This window comes from Culex pipiens, chromosome 1, assembly GCF_016801865.2.
Source record: "Culex pipiens pallens isolate TS chromosome 1, TS_CPP_V2, whole genome shotgun sequence".
NCBI classification, from domain to species: Eukaryota; Metazoa; Arthropoda; class Insecta; order Diptera; family Culicidae; genus Culex; species Culex pipiens.
The window spans coordinates 104,115,405-104,137,683 of NC_068937.1; the positions used below are offsets into that span (position 1 = coordinate 104,115,405).

Sequence of the window (22,279 nt, forward strand, 5' to 3'; positions counted from 1 at the left end):
CGGGCCTGGCCGCTGTTCCAATTTGAACACATTAACAAAAAACAACAGTTTCGTACTGTCGAAAAGGCCCCAAAAAATTCCATTAGCATTGGAATGAGGCAAAAACGGTCCGGAAAATGCCGGTGGGAAACGAGGAGCAAAGAGAGCCCAATGAAGCGGCTCGACAATGGCAATCAACGCCCTCGTCAAGAGCCCCCCCTTGAAAGAACGGTAGCATCAATTTAGCCATCGTGAAAAATTAAAATTTCTAATTTGCTGCCAGCCGCTCGGCTGTTTGCGTAAAAAGCGGAAGGTAAATGCCAAATGAGGCGCATTTATTTTTACATGGGACGTGTAATTTTTGCTGGGGTTTTATTGTCTAATAAGTGGGATAAGTGCCGGCGGAATGTGTTTATTAAATTCCGCAAGCGAACAGAGTGCTCATGGTATTCACAGCTTAAACCATGATTTTTTCAATCATGCATTTGAAAGAATTTAATTTTCAAAAAAGACAATTATATTATGATTGAAACATTTCAAAAGATTGGTGAGATTTAAGTTTTTCTTGATTTTATAAATAAAGTTAATAGCTTAAACCTTCTAAATCCCTTGAATCTTCTCGTAAATCAATGATAATTAAACATTTTCGAAATTCAAGAAATTTATGAGATTAAAAAGTTTTTAGAAATTCATTTTTGTTCAAGATTTACAAAGCATCCAATAGTTTCATGCGATTAACCGTCTACAACCCCGCCTTTAAACGGGCTTCGATCTAAAAAATGGCCAAAAATATTTTTTTCAACAAATTTTTGATCTTTTAAAAACATTGGAAAAAAGAACTCTTAAAATTTCAGAAATTTTTAGGGTTGGAAGTTTTACTTGCTTTATGTGACTTTGTCAATGTTTTTGAAAATATATATTTTTTTAGGGGTCAACTTTGGCTGTGTTTGTACTAGCATTTTCTATATTTTAATTAAAGTTTGCAGTAATTTTTGTAATGTCCCAGACTATGCCTCTACGCATTTTTTTTTTACAATTTAAATGATAATGGTGCCATTCTATAGCAGAAAATGTGAAAAACAAGCAAAAAATTGAAAAAGTGACTGTAAAAACATGAAAAAATTAGATAGGCAAAATGTAATGATATGAGGTGGCAGAATAGGCCAAATACTGCCAAAAACAAACATAAACTAAACAAGATAAAAGCAAATTAAAATACCAAAAAATAAAACAAGAGCAGTAAAGTTTATCGTAGAACAAAAGTTGCCTAAAATGACCTCCTGAACACAGGGAAAATCAAAATTTTCGAAGAAAAATTTTGGCAGTAGAGGGTTAAAAGGTTTAAAAATTTCTTAAGATACATGAGATTTCCGAGATTAAGCTATTCAAAAGATTCAAATGATTCAAGAAGATTGAAGAGATTTAAGAGATTCCATAGAGTCATAAGATTCAAATGATTCAAGAGTTTCGTGAAATCTGTAATAATGAAGTGATTCAAGAGATTCAAATGATTCAAAAATTTCGAGAGATTCAAGCGTTTCGAGAGACTCGTAAATTCGAAGATCGCTCGTGCAAGAAAAAATCAATGCTTTCAAAAACTTTATAAATACACAAATGACACATTATCCGGCAATGTACACCAGAATATGAAATTTTGAAAAGCATGTATGAGCTATTTGGATTTGCTTGATTCTACACTACTTGAACCTTCAAAATTATGGTATTCATTAATTGATCATTTGAATATCATTTTTATACAAGTTGGTTAAGTCATTAATCAATTCGTGATAAAATCAGTGCTTTAAAAAAAATTCTTCGAACTCGTGGTTTTTCAAGAAATAAAATATAAATATCATTCTGTTGAATGCTGATGTACTAAACGGACATGTCAAGTATCAAAAGATTAACTTAAGCTAAATATTTTTTCAAACTAGTGGAAGTTTACCCATTTTTTGCGTTGCAACGTCACGAAAATAGTACAGTTATTTATGTCAACAGAAAAAACACATTCAATCATTTTGATATTTCTTTGTACTTGGAAAAATCTTTCAAATGCTACCTAGAGCGACTAAATTGGTTGTCTGGGAGGGGCTACCAATTTAAATATTGTTGTTCTGTATTTTGATGAACTTTTATAACCCACTTTTCCAAAAATAGAGCGTTGCAACGCCACGAAACGTAAGTGGACTTTAAAAATTGAGGTTTGATTTTTTTTGCCAAAAACTAATTACTGCATTCGATTTGTTGGCCAATTTAACATTAAAAAAAGGAAGAAGAACTCCAAATTTGCCCTTCAACAGAGCAGAGGGTTATAGCCGAAATACCTACTGAAAAAAGAAGAGTTGTTGCAACGTCATGGTGGAATGTGTTAAATACATTTTTGCAATTCCTCTGTGAAACTGTCAACTTTTCTTGTCCTTCTGGAGAAACGAAACGGCCTACTTTTCTCTACCAAAAATAACAGAATGGAAAATTTATACCTTTCAATAACAGTGCTGAAAAGTTTTACTTTGCAGCACTGCAATGGGTGCTGAAAAGTTGAACTTTTCAACACTAGTATCGAAAAGTAACATTTTTCAATATTTTTTTTGTTTTGAACGATGAATTTACTATACACATGAATGTTGGACATAAAATTCCATTAAAGAAGCGTTTTTCGGAATTGAAAAAAATGTTGTAAGCAACTCGTTGCAAAATTTGATTTTTTCAGCACTCGTCGTATTTATCCAAAATCCAAATAAATGTACAACTCGTGCTGAAAAAATCTTCTTTTTGAAACTTGTTGCATAAACTACTATTTCATACTCGATAAAATGACACGCAAAAAGAAAAACTCCAAATTATTGACAAAAATAAGATTTTAACGAATGAAACAATGACTCGTGCCAAGATTGGAAGCTCTAAATTCGAGTGATTCAATAAATTCTACACTGAAATAAAAAAAAAAGTACCAAATTCCTAAATTCTAGGAATTTTGGCTCCTTTCCTTATTTAGTAATTGGGTTCTTTGGATTACTTAATAAGAAAAGGAGGCAAAATTCTTAGAATTTAGGAATTTGGTACTTTTTTTTTATTTCAGTGTAGAGATTCAACAGATTTAAGAGATTTGAGAGTTCCAAGGGTATTAAGAGTTTCAAGAGTTTCAAGAGATTCAAGTGAAAAAAGTGAATAAACAGAATCAAGAGAATCAAGAGAATCAAGAGAACGAAGAATTAACAACATCAATAGACATTTTACCAGTCCTTGCCAAACTTTTCCATAACAAACTCAGTATTGATGACTTTCAACAATCTAATCAAGTCAAGCCATACCAGCACAATCAGGTTTATTTCCACCATCGCGGGGTGGTTGTTTGTTGTTCACAACTTACCAAGCAAATTCGACCGAGTGACCCCGTGCCACGCTGTGTCCCCCTCCCAAAACCACAAAAAATCAATTACGCTCCATTACCATTTCACTTTTGCAAACTGTGCTGAAAGCATGTCCAACTCGACGACGACAACAACGCCGGTACCGTAAAACCACAGAAACCTCTAAATCAATAAATTGACATCAATCAGAGTGCACCCTCTCTCACCTCTACCCAAAATGGTAATCTCTGGATATGTTTTAGGGAAAAGTTTTCCGTTCAACGATGTGGTTAATTAGTGCTGTTTAGAACGTTGATCCTGAACTCAGGATTTGATGAAAAAGTTTGGTCAACTTTATCAAAGAGATTTACTTTTTTCGAATCTTCAAGTTACTCCGAATGCTCATTTTTTATTTCATGCAACGGATAATTTAAGCGATAATTCACACCAATCAACTTTAACAATTACAAATCAGGTGTGAGCATTTGGCACGCAACTTCAGCCTCGGGGCAACCTTCACGAAGCAGCGCGCAACACTTGAATGAGCTTTGCAGACGCATGACGCACGTGGCGAAAGGAAAAGTGTTTTGGATGTGCATCAGGTATTCGAGGTTTAAAAGCAATTGTGCAGCGAGAGAGCCTAAAATTGGTTAATAGGTCGGTGCCACGCAAGTCTGTGAAGGTTCTCGCAAGGTGTTTCGAGGGAAATTGCCGCCGCCTGGAGCTGGCAAAGTGTTAATTGAGATGTTATTACCTGGTGTGGTATGAGTTGTTCGATCTAGCTTGGAGTCGGCTTACAAACTGAAAGGATTGGATTTTTTTAAAAGAAACTTAAGAATTACAATTGATACCATCAATTTGAGAGATTACAGAAACTCAAAAGATTCAAAGGGTTCAAAGACTCCGGAAGACTCAACAGATTCTAGCGTTGCATGAGCTTCGGTAAACTTTAAAACAATTCAAATGTTATGAACATCGAGGCACGCTTTGTACCGATTTCCCCCAGCTATTTCTGGTTATCAACCGCGGTGCATGATTACTCCAACGTGTCGGAACTGCAGTAATGCAATCGCTGCTAGTCAAAACAAGGCCGCGCTTCTAATCTTATCTCAACCATCCGCATTCCTTCAATCGCGGTTCCAACGACGTAATAATTTCAAACATTCCCTCTCACAGCGCAGCAGAACGCATCTTCAGCTCTACGGACTCAAAGTACTTTATTAGCAGCATCGTCACGTTCCCGGCTACCGCCGCCCTGTCTCACACTTGGATAGCGTCCGTTATATTTGCATTCAACTACCGACAACAGCAATACAAACAATTGAAAGAAATACAAATAAGCAGCCAGCAGCGATATTCTACTCAGTGTTAATGACGTCAATCACAGCTTGATTGTGTACGTGTGTCTGTTCGCGAGCTTATTAAAAGAATTAATTATCATGGCGTTTTTTGTTTTGTTTTGCGATTGTCAGCGTGTTTGTTTTCGATTTTCGATTAAAAATCCACACGGGCATGCAAACTCAGAGAAACCGCGGAAACATCGTCCGACCGAACCCCGAACTCAACGACTGTGTATACTGCCCATAATTGAAAATTCGGCTATTATGCCAAATCAAGTATTCCGAGAAAAACGCGTTTTAGTGTTTGTCACAAAATCTCCGTCAAGGCAATTTCCCATAAGAGTGGCATATTAGCCGTTTGGTTTTTCGCATCGGCAGCCAAGTCTAAACACTATTTCAGTAAAATTCAAGGTCCAGAAGATGCGTTGGAACGTCCTCTACCACCTGGTGCTAATATCTCGTTTTTGCCAAAAGTGGATATTAGCCGTTTTTTCAATGGTGGGCAGTATACGCAAGCATAAAGATCGCGACCTTTCACAAACAAAAGTACCACTCTCCTCTCTCTCTCTCTCTTTAAAATCGTAGCTGAGCGAACTTTGCCGAAGAATTGGTGCTCCATCGCAGACCAGGAAATTCTGTTAACGTGTCTCCGTAAAGTGACGCACGTGCATGTCACTTTGGTTATTGGAATAATGAGATCGGGTGGACGGCGCAGAATTGGCGTGAGATCATTGCAGGGAATACAGCGACTTGTCACTGTTGAACTAAAATCACTGGCGGTACTGGGGGGGGGGGGGGGGCTCAATTGTACGGGGATCATTCGCCAATACCGTAATAAAAATAAATAAATCTAAGATGGCGGCCAAAATGGCGGTGATAAATTGAGTATTGAGAAAATGCATTTGGTGATTTAATAGGCAATCAACCATTAAAATTTGACTAGCCAACTATTTAAAGCCTCGTGCTACGGTAACATATTACACTCCAGGTCATAAGCAATCTGAAGAAAACTATTATTAATAGTTATTGACGAATTTATTGATGGGAAAAACACTGTACAATCAAACTACCGTCAGTGGTGGTGACATTGGGTCTGTGAGATTGGGTCAAAGTATTTTTTTACGGATTTTACCATTTCTCAGGTACTTCTCAATGAAACTAAATTCTGTTAAAAGGGTTGTGCAAGGGACATCTAAAGATGACTTTGCTGAAAAAATCTCGTTCCTTGAACAAATCCTGTCATTTAAGCAGCTGTCTAAAGTTGAGGTACGTTTTTGGCCAAAAATGACCTTTCGAAAAATCAACCTTTTAAATTTTTTGTTGGAATTGATCAAAAAGTACCAAAATGTTTGAAAATCTCTACTTCAAATATTTTAGCATGTCAATACGATTCCCTCGAACAAGAAACACTGTTGGATGACTTGTTTTTACCATATCTTTGTATTTGAGCGTCATTTTAGTTTCATTTGACCCAATGTCACCCCCTCATAGGGATGAGATTGGGTCAATTTTCAAACGATTGCCATTTAAGGTAGAGTCCATCAAATTACACCATATTTTTTGACCCATAGTCACCCCCACTGACGGTAGTTGATTTACTCGTAGTATATAAATATTAATGATCTTAATTACAGTTACAGAATTTTTGGCTGGTCATGCAAAATATATTTGTTTTATTATCTTTAAGGCCGTTGCAAATATTTTTTGAAGTTTATGTCCCTCGGCTCTGACCAGTGTTGCAAATGAGTGATAGAAAAGCTATCAATTGATTATCTCTGCACCAAAAACATCCGAGAGTAGGGGAGAGTGGGGAGACTTGATCCCCTTTTTTGTATCGCACATAACTCTGTCAATTTCTCACAAAACTATGATCTTTTTGCATGAGAGCAGTTCTCTACGGAATCGGTCTTTTTTCTTTAATTTTAATTTTTGTATTTTTTAAACCGGCTGAAACTTTTTTGGTGCCTTCGGTATGCCCAAAGAAGCCATTTTGCATCATTAGTTTGTCCATATAATTTTCCATACAAATTTGGCAGCTGTCCATACAAAAATGATATGTGAAAATTCAAAAATCTGTATCTTTTGAAGGAATTTTTTGATCGATTTGGTGTCTTCAGCAAAGTTGTAGGTATGGATATGGACTACACTGAAAAAAAATGATACACAGTAAAAAAAATTTTGGTGATTTTTAATTTAACTTTTTGTCACTAAAACTTGATTTGCAAAAAAACACTATTTTTAATTTTTTTAATTTTTTGATATGTTTTAGAGGGCATAAAATGCCAACTTTTCAGAAATTTCCAGAATGGGCAAAAAATCTTTGACCGAGTTATGATTTTTTTAATCAATAGAGATTTTTTCAAAAAATCGAAATATTGGTCGCAAAAATTTTTCAACTTCATTTTTCGATGTAAAATCGAATCTGCAATCAAAAAGTACTTTAGTGAATTTTTGATAAAGTGCACCGTTTTCAAGTTATAGCCATTTTTAGGTAACTTTTATGAAAATAGTCGCAGTTTTTCATTTTTTAAAATTAGTGCCCATGTTTGCCCAACTTTGAAAAAAATATTTTTGGAAAGCTGAGAAAATTCTCTATATTTTGCTTTTTTGAATTTTGTTAATACGACCCATAGTTGCTGAGATATTGCTATGCAAAGGTTAAAAAACAGGAAAATTGATGTTTTCTAAGTCTCACCCAAACAACCCACCATTTTCTAATGTCGATATCTCAGCAACTATAGGTCCGATTTACAATGTTAAAATATGAAACATTCGTGAAATTTTCCGATCTTTTTGAAAAAAATACTTTCAAAAATTTAAAATCAAGAATAACATTTCAAACGGGCCAAACATTCAATATTACGCCCATTTGAAATGTTAGTCTTGATTTTAAATTTTTGAAAGTATTTTTTTCAAAAAGATCGGAAAATTTCACGAATGTTTCATATTTTAACATTGTAAATCGGACCTATAGTTGCTGAGATATCGACATTAGAAAATGGTGGGTTGTTTGGGTGAGACTTAGAAAACATCAATTTTCCTGTTTTTTAACCTTTGCATAGCAATATCTCAGCAACTATGGGTCGTATTAACAAAATTCAAAAAAGCAAAATATAGAGAATTTTCTCAGCTTTTCAAAAATATTTTTTTCAAAGTTGGGCAAACATGGGCACTAATTATAAAAAATGAAAAACTGCGACTATTTTCAAAAAAGTTACCTAAAAATGGCTATAACTTGAAAACGGTGCACTTTATCGAAAATTCACTAAAGTACTTATTGATTGCAAATTCGATTTTACATCGAAAAATGAAGTTGAAAAATTTTTGCGACCAATATTTCGATTTTTTGAAAAAATTACTATTGATTCAAAAAATCATAACTCGGTCAAAGATTTTTTGCCCATTCTGGAAATTTCTGAAAAGTTGGCATTTTATGCCCTCTAAAACATATCAAAAAATAAAAAATATTAAAAATAGTGTTTTTTAGCAAATCAAGTTTTAGTGACAAAAAGTTAAATTAAAAATCACCAAAAAATTTTTTACTGTGTATAATTTTTTTTCAGTATAGTCCATATCCATACCTACAACTTTGCCGAAGACACCAAATCGATCAAAAAATTCCTTCAATAGATACAGATTTTTGAATTTTCACATATCATTTTTGTATGGACAGCTGCCAAATTTGTATGGAAAATTATATGGACAAACTAATGATGCAAAATGGCTTCTTTGGGCATACCGAAGGCACCAAAAAAGTTTCAGCCGGATTAAAAAATACAAAAAAAAATCGAATGACCGAAATCTCAGAGAATTGCTCACTTATCAAAACAAAGAAAAAAGATCTCTTGGAAGTTTTTTGCAGCACTTCTTAGAAAAATGTGTGTAACTCAATCTAAACATTTTTTAATTTTTTTCTTTGTTTTCTACAATGAGTTTTAGTCAATTTCGCACAACTTTCTAGAACAAAGCTAATTGTTTTACCCACATGCTGACGAGATACAGGCTTGGGATCAAGTCTCCCCACTCTCCCCTATAGCGGCCGTCACAATAGCTTCTGAGATCTCTTCTTGTGTCTCGTGATTCCCAGCGATGTCATTCTCTCTCTATCCCTCCTCCCCTTTTCCTCGACTGTGCGCTCACACCGCTGAGTCTCTCAATCTCTCCGAAAACTGCAATGAAAGAACGCGAGATGGCGATTAGGAACCGACCACGCATGACGTCCCGTTAAACTGCGTTTGCGAAATTGGTTTTGTGGCGGCTTTTGTGGTTAAACGCTGTTGCGGTAGCATGATCGTGGAAGCGGGAATGAGAGAGAAAAGGACAATGCCAATCGCGAGTGAGTAAACACGAAAACGTGTTCGGCTATGTTCGGCGCTGAGAGTTTCAATAAGGAGAGAAGAGCAGTTGTATTTGAGGCAAGAATATTCAGGCGGGATAATTGTAGTTACTGAGAGCTGATATTTTGATATTTTAACAACCCTGGCTCCGACCAAATTCGAGGGGAGGGGGGGGGGGTGGGGCAAAAAAATAAAAAATATAAAAATTGAAATTACAAGCCTAGGTTTTAACATTTGGATAAAAAAAAATATTTTAAAATGCATTTTACAGGCGTACAGTTGCTTTCCAATCATTAGTTTTGAAAATATCGAGGTATTGACGGAATTTTTTTTTCGCAAAAAAAAAACTTTTCGTGGGACTGTACATTGGTATTTTATGAAAATTTAAAATGTTTTCAAAGGAGTTCAAACATGCTAAATATGATTATAAACGCGGGAAAATGCATTTTAACTGGTTTTCAGTTGATTAAACTTTAATTTTCATTAAAATTTTGAAGTTTTTCGAAAAAAAAATTTTTTGCCCCCTGATTATTCAGGCCAATTTTGAAGGGGAGGGCGACATAAACTTTGAAAAATATTTACAACGGACTAATTAAATGATAATAATAACGTATATTTCATTATTAATTTCGTACCGCATTACTTCCCTAATTTTCGGTTTAAAACTGTTTGGTTAATTCATTCATTAAAAAAAATCCTTTAGTAAATTTTGCGAAGGCATAACAAAGCTGGTTGTTTTGATTATATAAATCATCATGACAAATATTATTTTTCGTTGTATCACATTGCTTAATGATTCAAAAACAATTCCAACATGGTGGGTTTAGTTTATCGATTACAGAAGCAAAGCCAATTTATTCAAATATCAGTCGAAACAAGGTTATTATTCAACATGCACATTTTAAAATAAAACACAAACATTTTCTTCCTAACATGTTTAAAACATTATGTGATATTTCCTCAAAAAAAATGCCAGGACAAAAACTTAAAAAAGGTGTTTCTGCGTAAATTTATTTTTATTTTGATTACGGTTGATCAACTAAAGTTATGTCTTAAGTGTTTTATAATACTATATGCTTGAAAGATTTCAAAATGAATCTTGAAAGTAGATATTGTATAAAAACTGGAAAATTTTAAAAAAATAAAAGTTTTTGAAATTTATGCAGAATAACCAAATCGTTTGTTGATATTTTGTCTCTCGAATCTGGTTTAAGCTTAACATCAAATTGCAAGCCTGATTTTCGAAATTTTGAAACCAAAAGTATCACATCCTTAGAGTTATGCTACTATCAAAAATTTACAAATTAACAACGTATTTATGAAAATATTATTTTTCCTTAGTTTTTACGTTTTGTACCGATTAGGGAAACCCAAAAATTCATTTTTTTTAATTGATCAATAGAACGTAATAGATGAATAGACGTTACACAATGTATTGTGAATAGTCTACATTAGATTTTACAAGTTATAGTAAGTAATTTTTTGCCCCCTAATATTTTGAGGAAATCTTGAAAAAGGAGGGGGGAAGGCAAACACTTAAAATAAAATTTGCGATGGCATGGTTGAACAAGTTTACGAATATTCTGAATGTTTATGAAATTATTGATCTCCATGCTTTGTTTAAGCTCAAAAGTTGCTGATTTTTGGTCCTTAAACATTACGAGAAAAAGGTTCTCGTCATCACTTCAGAGATCAAAGAATCTCTTCCCTTGGGAATATGGACAGCAATAAAAAATGTATGGAGACTTGTATGGCTGACTCAATCATGCAAAATGCCTTATTTGGTCGAAGGGAGGCCGCCTAGAAGAGTTTTACGATATCATCTCGATCCGACCACCGCTCTTATTTGCCATCCAACTGTAACAGTCTTACCTGTATTCAACAACAATTAAATCCATTGAATTACCTAAAATGAAGAAAGAAAAAACTGCCATTAGTATGTTAAGTCAAAACCATAGTGTCTGTTTGTCAGGAAAAACAAGATATTGAGATGAAAATGAACCCATACAGAGAATTTATCTATTCACAGAGCTTAATTGAAACCTTCATCTTCTTTCACGGGGGCTCTCTTTTCAGCGCCGAGATCTTTGTTAATAATATTTCCCGTCCACAAAGGAAACCCAAATTTTCCGGGCAGCTACCCATCGAACCGACCCGTCTTCACAAGAACGATTTTTTTGTCTGTTCGCTCCTTTCAATTCGTTGGAAGATTTCATTACCTCCAACCCCACCGCTGTCCAATATTTCACTGCCAGCTGTGAATAAGATGTAATAAATGAAGCGCTACATTTTTGTATCATTTGTTGTTTTTGTTTGGTGCCAAGGATATTTGAGAAATGATATGAGCATTTTTCGACTGCTGAAAATTGGCACGGCCGGCGATGGGCCCGACTGCGAGTGTGGAATTTCGGAAACAACTGCCAAATTGATTCGTACCGAGGGACAACAGAGGGCCAGCATTCCAGAATGTTATCTCACCCCGTGAAAGCTCAACGAATCTTTTCCAGATAAAAAAGGCCCCCTATCTCTTAGCTCGAGCTTTTCGATTTGTCGACACAGCGATCTATATCCAATCTATCGTCAATAGCTGCATGTAGATTGTCGATGCCCCTGGCAAGGTACCAGAAAATTCCGAGACCGCACTGGTATGTGCCAGCCCGGTGGGAGATGGGACGACAACCGATTACCACACCACACTCCGGTGGCTCGGTACTTCGAGCAAACAACACGGCAAGAACGAACGTCAACGCGTTGAAAGAAAAAAAGCAGATGAAAGGCAGCAAAGCATCTTCCCTCCCAGCTAAGAGGGAAATGCAAATTAATTAAGTAAATTGCATTTCGATAAAAATCAACAATTTCCCAGCTATCGTACGACGACGGTGACAGCAAGATTGAAGATGCTGGTAAAGAATAGATTGTGCTGTTCACCCAAGCGGGGAATATTGAATTCTTTGGCAAGTTTGTCAGCTTAGACTTTGAAGGACATGAGACAAAACCACTTTAATCTACAACATATTTGTCGATAATTTTTCGTATAACACTTATGGCAGATGGCCGAGAGTAGAGTGGCTTCGATTTCTTCTGAGACAACAATGCACAGTGTTCGGAATGGCAAAATTAAGTGGAATAAATTGATAACTCCTTTATTTGACGTCCTAGCTAAATGGAGTCTTTCGAAGAGTTGTTTTTCTTGATGAAGGCTATCTTTTGAAGTTATTGATATACAGGGTGACTACCTTCCAGGGTGTCAACCAAAAACTTACTTTGTTGGTTGACGTTGTAGGGCTTTGGTGTCTTCGGCAAAGTTGAAGAGGAGAAAAATTTCATGAAAGTTTGTCGAAGGCGCTAAATTTGTAGCTCTTATTTAGAGACATACGCCATTTTTGGAAAAATGTTAGCATTTTAGCGGCCTATTATGTTGTGAAGAGTTGTTTATGACATTAAATTACACATCTTTGCCGAAGACAGCAAGTTGTTTTGAGCCTTTACTGAGGAGTTATAATTATTTTTAAGTGATTTTGAGCTTATTTTCAAAATGGCGCATTTTGGCGCAAAACTGAACAAAGCATCTAAAAGTACACACTTTCAACAACATTTTCTGAAAATATCTCCGTGTCTACCGGTGTCTATTTTTAGATATCTTAATTTGAATTAGACGGGTTTTTATCAATTTATTTATAATTTTTACGCGGAATCTAATTGAAAACGTGGTAATAATCGGTAAATTTAAGGGTAAATTGAAAGATTTTTATGAAAAATACATTGTTTATGCTTAAAATTGTGACACACATTCTAAAATTAATAAAAACATGTTTAGCCCAAAAGTAATGTAAGTTAAATATCAAATAATTATTCGTATTTAGTTTGTAGTATTTCGTTTTATATTTGGTCACTTTTGAAAACTTGTCACATTTTTTCTTAGACAATGTATTTTCCATAAAAATCGATCAATTTACCCTTCAATTTACCGATTATTACCACGTTTTCTATTAGATTCCGCGTAAAATTATAAATAAATTGATTAAAAAAAACGGTCAAATTCAAATTGAGTTATCTAAAAATAGACATCGATAGACACGGAGATATTTTCAGGAAATGTAGTTGAAAGTGTGAACTTTCAGGTGCATTGTTCGGTTTTGCGCCAAAATGCGCCATTTTGAAAACATAGCAGCTTGAAAATAGGCTCAAAATCACTTAAAAATGGTTACAACTCCTCAGTAAGGGCTCAAAACATTTTGTTGTCTTCGGCAAAGAATGTGTAATTTATGTCATAAACAACTCTTCAGAACATAGTAGGCCGCTAAAATGCTAACATTTTAAGTTATCACCAAAAAAAGTGCATTTTTGGACCATTTTTGCAAAAATGGTGTGTATTTCGAGTAGATTAAGAGCTACAAATTTGGGCCCTGGACAAAATTTCATGAAATTTTCTCCTCTACAACTTTGCTGAAGACACCAAAGCCCTACAACATCATCCAACAAAGTTAGTTTTTGGCTTACACCCTGGAAGGTCGTCACCCTGTATGTCAATAACTTCAAAAGAAAGCCTTCATCAAGAAAAACAACTCTTCGAAAGACTCAATTTAGCTAGGACGACAAATAAAGGAATTATCAATTTATTCCACTTAATTTTGCCATTCCGAACACTGTGCTATGTCACTGTGATCGTCGACTTTGGGCCAAATTGAGTAAACCAAGTCCCTAAAAGTTCAATTTCCACCCTAAGATATTCAACAAAAACCGAAAAAACTCCGTGCATTGTTGTCACGCTTCATTTAATTTGAGTGTAAAATGTCTTTAAATACCTTAAGAAAAATGAGGAAGATCTCTCCGAGCATGGAAACTTAAGCAGCATGACCAGCAGTCCAGACCTGTACCAGACACGTGACGCTAGTTGGTGCCACTTTGTTTGCTGGCCAGACTGATTTGATTATCATGCAGGCGTGAAACTATTGCGGTCGTAAACCGGGCGATCGTAAAAGTGTAAACATGGAAGAGCTCGAGCGGCTTCAGCTTCAGTGGTCATTTATTTGATGGTTTGGACAAAGTCGACACCGAATCTGAGCATCTTTATTGGTAGCTGTTGAAAGAAAGGTCAAATGTTCCGCTCTAATAATGCTACAATATCGGTATCGTAAAATTTCCTAAACATTCTAATCATAACCAATTTGACCCCAACTCTGTGTTTCTAACTAATTGAAAATCTTTCCCGATCCATGCTAATTACGCAACCTCATTATATGGTTCCACGCAACCGCCAATTCACGCACAGCAACCCAACAGGAACCCCCCTCGTCAATATCCAGGAATCGAGGACCAGTAATAAGTTTCCACAACCAACCAAACAAAGCCATCCATTCTGCCCACGCGCTTCAGGTCCAAATTGCGCCGGAACGTGGAAAACAATAACCACATTCCAATTACCGCGGCCAGACCCCCGGAAGGCGCGCAGAATCACCCGTTCTGTGCTCATTTACATCAAAGGCCGTCGTCACCAACAACTGCTGGCATCGCGGAATTTGCGTAACGCCTTTTTTGGGAAAATTTAAAGCGCGCTTAAAGCACGTGTGCGTCCGTCTTCGTCAATCGACCGAATCATTATGGTAATAACTCTAAATAAAAGTAGTCGTCGTAACTACACTGTAAAAAGTCGTAAATATATGAAGCATTTCCATTTTTGGTAAAGCTTTCATATTTTAAATTAATACTTCAAGGCTATTGAATTGTTCCAAATTGAATCTATTTCATCAATCTATTTGCAAACTTGGGCCTTTGAAACTAAAAACCCTAAATTCCATTGAATAATTTCAATCTTGAATCTTTGGATTTTCGTTAAGCTTTCACATCTAGAATTTATTTTCAGAAAAGATCCTATAAGCTTTTGTGTTTCATATGTTTATACGACCTTTCCTTTACCTTTTCCAAAACAAACTTTAGACATTGAATCTCTAGAATCCCTAGAGAAGCAATGAAATCTTGAATCCTAAGAATCCCTTGCAACTCTGAAATCTTGAATACCTTGAACTAAAATCTCTAGAATCTCTGGAAACACTTCAATTTTGAATCTCCAGAACCCCTTGAATTACTTCAAATTTGGAATCCTTTTCAAGTTTTTAATCTTAAAGATTCTTATGTAATTTTGAAGCTTTAGAAACTTTTGAACCACATACATCTTGAATCTCTAGAATCCCTTGAACCACTTCAATCATGAATCTCTGAATACCTTGTATCACATTAATCTTGAAACTCTAGAATTCCTTGAACCAATTCAATCTTGATTCTTTCGAATACCTTAAATCACTTCAATCTTGAAACTCAAAATTCTCTTGAATCACTTTAATCTTTAAAAAATCCCTTGAAACACATTCATTCTCTAGAATCCCTTGGAACACTTCAATATTTAATCTCTAGAATACCTTGAATCTAGAATACTTCTATCTTGAATCAGATTAATCATGAAACTCTGGAATCCCTTAAATCACTTTAATATTATCTCTCGAAAATCCCTTAAAATGTTCAATTGTGAATCTCTAAGATCCCTTGAATCCCGAATATCCAGAATCCCTAGAATCTCGAGAATCCCTTCAACCAATTCAATCTTGAATATCTGTAATACTTTGAATCACTTCGAAATTCAATTTCTAGAATTCAGTGAATCACCTCAATCTTGAATCTCTGGAATACTTTTAGGAATACTTCAATCTTGAAACACAAATTTTCTTGAATCACTTTAATCTGAAAAATCCCTTGAAGCACATAATTCTTGAATCTCTAGAATGCCTTGGAGCACTTCAATCTTGAATCTCTAGAATCGCTAAAACACTTCAATTCTGAATCTCTACACCCAAAGTTAGAGAACATCCATCTTGAAGCTCTGCAATACCTTGAAACACTTCAATCTTGAAACTCTAGTTCCTCTTGAATCACTCTAATCCTTACAGTCCCTGAAACACATGAATCTTGAATATTTGGACTCCCCTGAATCACTTCAAGCTCGACTATCAGGAATCCATAGAACCACTGCCGGGACCCGTGGTGTAGGGGCAAGCGTGGTTGCCTCTCACCCAGTCGGCCTGGGTTCGATCCTGGGTCCTGGGTCCTGGGTCTGATCACGCCTTCCGTCGGACGGGGAAGTAAATGTTGGCCCCGGTCTAACCTAGAGGTTAGGTCGTTAGCTCAGTCCAGGTGTAGGAGTCGTCTCCCTGGGTCCTGTCTCGGTGGAGTCACTGGTAGGCAGTTGGACTCACAATCCAAAGGTCGCCAGTTCGAATCCCGGGGTGGATGGAAGCTAAAGTGTAAACAGAGGTTTGCAATTGCCTCAACAAACAAGCCTTCGAACACCTAGTTTCGAGTAGGAATCTCGCAATCGAGAACGCCAATGCAATGCTGTAGAGCGAATAATTTAGATTTAGATTTTTTTTTAGATGGAACCACTGGAATATTAAGAATCTCTGAAATCCCATGAATTACTTTTATACCGAAGCTTTAGATTCTATGGAATTATTTTAATATATGGAATATTTTGAACCACTTGAATCTTGAACTTTTGGATCCTTGAATCACTTCAATTTTGACTCTGTGGAATCCTTTGAAACACTTCAATCTGTAATATCTAGAATTCCTTCAATCGCTTCAATTTGGTTTCCCTAAAATTCCTCGAAGTACTTAAATCTTGAACCCTAAGATCCCTTGAATCACTCCAATCTAGAATATCAAGAAACCCAAAAACCACTTCAATCTTGAATCTCTGAAATATCTTGAATAACTTCAATCTTCAATCTCTAGAAACCCTGAAATCACTAATCTTAAACTTCAATTTCCCAAATTTTACATTATTTCTTTTCACCGTGCCCACTAACATTCCAGCCCGCGCCCTCCCCACTAATGACGATCGACATTTTGCGCTCGTTCGCATTGTTCTAGCCGGCCCGGCACACACAGAGAGCCAAGACATTCAATAAATAATGAATGTTTACCTTTGTCATTCCAGACCGAGACGGGAGACGTCACGCGGACGGGAAGGGGACCGGAATTCGGAACCACTTGTGCCAACCCAACTCTCCCGCAGGCAGCCCAAGTTCGTTCACTTGGGCAAATACGCGGGGGGTTATGAGGAACTGACAGCGGAGTTCGGGTTGTCAAGTTGAAAGAAAGGGTCTAACCCTGAAAGGCCCAGGCTCCAGGTCGACATTGTATTGTTGTGACGGTGGACTTGTGGAGTTGTGTGTGCGCCTAGTGCGTCGAGTGCCCGACGGGCTCGTTGTTGTTTTGCATGCATGCGAATATTTCACGGTTGAATGGAAGATTTGGCAAAGCAAATAAATACTTCAGCAGGGGTTTTATGAGGGCACTGAGGAAAACTGAATTGGATGAATGTTGCATATGGCGTAGGTCGTGATGCTTGAGTTTTTTGTATGTAGAAGAAGAAGGATTAAATTTTGAAAATATGGTGGGTGGGACGTCCTTTAGATATTCTGAAAGATTTGTGCGTCAAACGCCGAAACAAGTCGATTTTGATGCTGGATCATATTCGGATAACATCAGTGGGTATAGTAGACTATTTTGTTGGTATATGGGAAGGTCTTCAGCGCCCGAAATACTCAAATTAAACCAAACTGAACCAGCTTCCAGCGTGACTTTCGATCCATCCAAATCTTGATTCACCGGCCTTGTCGAAAGCAATTACCAGATCAGCTCAATTTATGATTCAGCAACCAATTAACGAAATACTGGAACTATTAGAACGCAAAGCGCTCCGCACGCACACACATCGTGTCCCCACACTAGGGTGGTTCCAAAATCGAGTGAAAAGTGGCTGAATTTTAACAAAAAGAAAAAAACCGTATGAAAAACTAGAACAACGGCAACAGTTTGGCGATATCCGGAGGGTTGTCGCGAAGGTCCTTCGGGTTTCAATCCCATTAGCCAATCCTGAACACGCAACGCGCACCCCAACCTACAGCCTCGATTAGTATAAACAATAAAAATCCACCGATCAACGTTAATGAACTTTATCGTGGCGACGACGGGGGGACCGTGTGGACCCCAGATAGTGTTTAATTTTTATGGCGCAGAATTAAACTTGATTTACCCGAGCACTGGGACCATCTATAGTATCTGGCAAAACTCGTTCCGGATTCGATGAAGAGGCCGCGCTCGTCATAGGGGCCACATGTTTATTTGCATTAATCAAGCAAAGTGGTGTACCGAGTGCCATAAACCGGCGGCGTGCGCGCTCGTTCGCCGTTTGGTTGCGCTCTATTTGCTTATTTATTTATCAGAATTATGGAACCCGTGCTGGATCTTGGCGAAGAACCCGGCATGTCGGTTGATGCTGCTGCTGCTGCTGCGCGCTGATGACAGTTTGATGATGTCGACAGACAAGACAGAGACACGATCAAACAGACCAGGCCAGACAGATGGAGACCGACCGGCAGTTGGCTGTGGGTAAGGATGCGATGAGATGTCTGGGTTGATACTGAGGTGGGCAAGGAGCTCGAGCAAACGAAAGAACACGTCGTTTAATTGAGTGTGTTGATTGTTGCTATTAAACACGAATCAAGCTAATTCGGCGTCAAGCTGGATCGCAAGTGCGAGTAAACAAATTTGCACGCGTAACTGCATGTAAAATTTACTCTCCGTACTTGATGAACTGATGAAATGAGGTTGATTCCAGCAGATAAAAAACTTATTGACTTTGTTCAAAAGTATTGAATATTCTATTCTTCTATTCTTCTATTCTTCTATTCTTCTATTCTTCTATTCTAATATTCTTCTATATTCTATCTTCCTAAATTGGTGATGACAAAGGGACCCGCCAGGCAATTCCGATAATTACACAAACCCCCCCCCCCCCCCCCATTCCCTTTTTCGCTCCAAACCGTGCGTTCGATTATTATTACTGAAAATTGTTGTTGGATCGATTGCTAGCCGGTGGCGCTTGTAAGTGGCACACGCACGTGAAGGCCAAACATTGCTGCTTCTCTCGTGTGGTTGGCGTTGTGATCTCTTGCCAAAATTTCTTTTTTTTTTTATGAAGTATTATTTCCAATCCTCTAATCCATAATAGTCCCTTCCCTTGAAAAGTTATTCATGAATGTTTGATTCTGGGGTGTAAAAGTAAATTATGGACAAAAATTACTTTTTCGCTCGTAGGCTGTTATTTACACCAAATCTAATATTTCTTCAAATTTCTTTCGACGTTCCATAGGGATTAAGTTGGGCTACAATGTCCTTTCATTAGGTTTGGCCAAAATTTAGAATATACCTAGAATCCAGAGCTGTCTCATTGTTTCCCACTCATTTCAACCCTTGGGTAACAATGGGACACTTTGATTTTTCTTCATTAAACTTTTGAAAATCTATGGAAATCTTTCAAAACATGAATTAAAAGTGGTTTTTGGCATATTTATAGAGTTTAAACTTCATTTAACCAAAAATACAAAGCTATTTGGTATAAATATATGGATTTAACAAAATTTAAATACTTTTTAGTATAACTTTTGTTAATTAAAGTTTCATGTTGGAAAAATTGCTCTAAAATGTTCAAGGCAAGTCACCTGCAATGGAATAATACAAAAACATGATGTTTTACTAGAAAAGCTTTAATTCGTGCTCGTTGGAAAGGTCTTATAATCCTATCCAAAAATAGGTCGCATGATATAATTGGACAATGTTTTCATCAAAATCAATATTTTGGACGCGTTGGAAAGGTCTTTTGATTACCTATCCAACTACAAGTCCCATCATTGATCCGGACAACGTTTTCATCAAAATATCAGAGATCCGGCCTTCAAATAGTGCATAAATAACACTTAAGTACTTATAACTTTTGATAGGGTTGTCAGATTTTCAATGTTTTGGACGCGTTGGAAAGGTCTTTCAAACACCTTTCTGAAAATGTATAACATGACCCTTTTTACAATCTTCCGAACTTTAGTCGAAATCGTTATTTCAGCATAACTTTTGAAGAAAAAATGTATTTTTACGGGTTAAATCCCATTTAAAATTGAAGGGCGGAGCGCCAGCTCCTGTTACGTCCAATCAAGCTCATATTTTGGATTTGGGCTCAGTACACCCACCGAAACCAGCCCCTGAATGCCCGCCAAAAAACATTTTTGTTACATCCTAATAGGTATACATGAAGGTGGGTCTAGGAGGTCTAATTGAGAAGTTCATTTTACGAGTGATTTTATAATTAAAGTTTTTTTTAAGTCTTATCCAAACATTTCCACACGATGTAGGTTTAGGGGTTAAAAATTCGAAAAACTGGTCAAAATCTTAACTTTTTCGAAAAACTTTTTTGTAAAATCCTGATAACTCGCGATGAATACGTACCAAACCGTATTTTTTTTTTTGGTTTCTTTCTGCTTTACAACCTTGTAGTACATTGTTAGACTCTAAAAAAAAACCCGGCAAAGTTACATAAAGCGCGTAATTTTAGAATAAAAAAAATGTTCTAAATGAAAATTGAGTTTCCCCTTAAAATGACATGTCTCACGATTTCTGACAACGAGAAATAGAAGCAATTTAAAAACTATTTTCCAATTATTTTTTTTAACGAAAAATACGTTTTTTCTTCGGATTTTTTGGCACGCCATCAAATCGGGCGTCCAATTTTACACAAAAGTCCCTTTGACACAGCATTTCTATCTCTTCACGGTTTCGAGCTATAAATCACAAAAAAAACGTGCCTTAGTAAAAATCCCTAAAAATGAAGGGGGTCGTCCAGCCACGTCAAGAGATGTCGAAAAAATGGAGCTCGGATTCGTAATCAGAGACCAAAATTACCCCTAAGAGCAAAGTTTCACGAAAATCTAAGACTACTTCGTGTGAGTTGGTCCAATTTTCAATGTTAAAAAATGAAACACATTAATTTTGAGAAATTTTAAGATCTTTTCGAAGCAATATTTTGAAAATTTTAGAATCTAGACTAACATATCAAAGGGGTCAAATATTCAATATTACGCCTATTTGAAATGTCAGTCGATTTAAATCTAGTCTATAAAACAATTTTCCATTGCAGAATGAAATTATGAAAATATGCGTCAAGACAGCACAACCAAACCGTCTATGCTCGCCACACATATGTTCTGACTGACGACGCTCGGCTGACTGACACCTAGTTTGAGCAGTGTGTGACGTCAATCACCACGTGTGAAGGCCACCTGGAATTAGCGCCACGCGAGGGACTCTACGGTGTGAACCTTGGAATACTACTACTACTCGCGTTTAAAAATAGTCCGTACCAAGGAAGTGAGTGTTGTGATCCCCGCGAGGGTCGTCATAATTTGATTGAGCTGACGAGATTGGAGGCGAAAATTGGAAAATCATCTCCCGACCGAGAGCACATCACATCTGTAACACAGATGAACGGCATGAATTTGCAGGAATTTGAATAACGTTGGGACAGGGGAAAAGTCTGCGAGAGTGTATTATTTGCTTGGAAATGTTCGAGTGGATGTTTTCTTTGAGATTTATGATGCTTGGCGATGTACGCATTGAAAAGTTCTTATGAGTTTCAGATTTCCACTGGTTTTAACAGCGATGCTGTTGATAAATCGTGTTTACACAAGCAGCGAAAATCAATAGTTGCTACCCCATCGTTTTTTGTACAACCTTGCAAAAAAAAACATACGTCTATGATCATGAGTAAACTAAAAAAAAAACAGAATTCATACACTTATTGCTTAAAATTTCATCAAAAGAGGTCCTCCTAATCAAAGAAACATCTCTCCGATTTCGCGAATACCTCGGATCAAACGAATGCCACACAAAGATTTGCAGCAAATTTTACCAGGAATTCCATCAGATAATGACAAAAGAGAGTACTGTTTCGCTTTGATCCCCTTTCCCAGCGCGTCCCAGCTGGTCTTTCGAATGTTGAGCTAACACACAATTCCTTTGAACTTTTGTCGATAAGAGAAGGCGTTTCGGTGGGGATTCTGTTACAGCCATACTAATTGCTAATCAACGGGTGGGGTTTGATCCTTTCTGTGAATAGAACAATCAATTAATGAGTACGGTTGAATCGCTGCCGCCGACTTGAGGCGGTGCGATTGATTTGAAGCCGATCGTATTTACAGCTTGCAAAGTCCCAAGTGAAAGTGGAGTTTCATCGGAATTCGTGGGTGGGATTTGGCGAAACAATGTAGAAAGACCTTTCTTCGCCGCGCCGGGATCGCTCAATGTGGTGTATTAGCTCTAACGAGAGTGGCAAAACATTGGACAGCTTCTGCTTACGGGAATCGATTACCAATGGTCGGAGCTAGTC

General features: G+C 36.8%; 1 protein-coding gene across 12 annotated transcripts in view; it reads left to right on the top strand.

Annotated features, from left to right (window-relative positions):
- LOC120426217 (putative thiamine transporter SLC35F3) overlaps positions 1-22,279 on the top strand; it is a 169,965-nt gene that overhangs the window by 21,471 nt on the left and 126,215 nt on the right. The window lies entirely within an intron of this gene.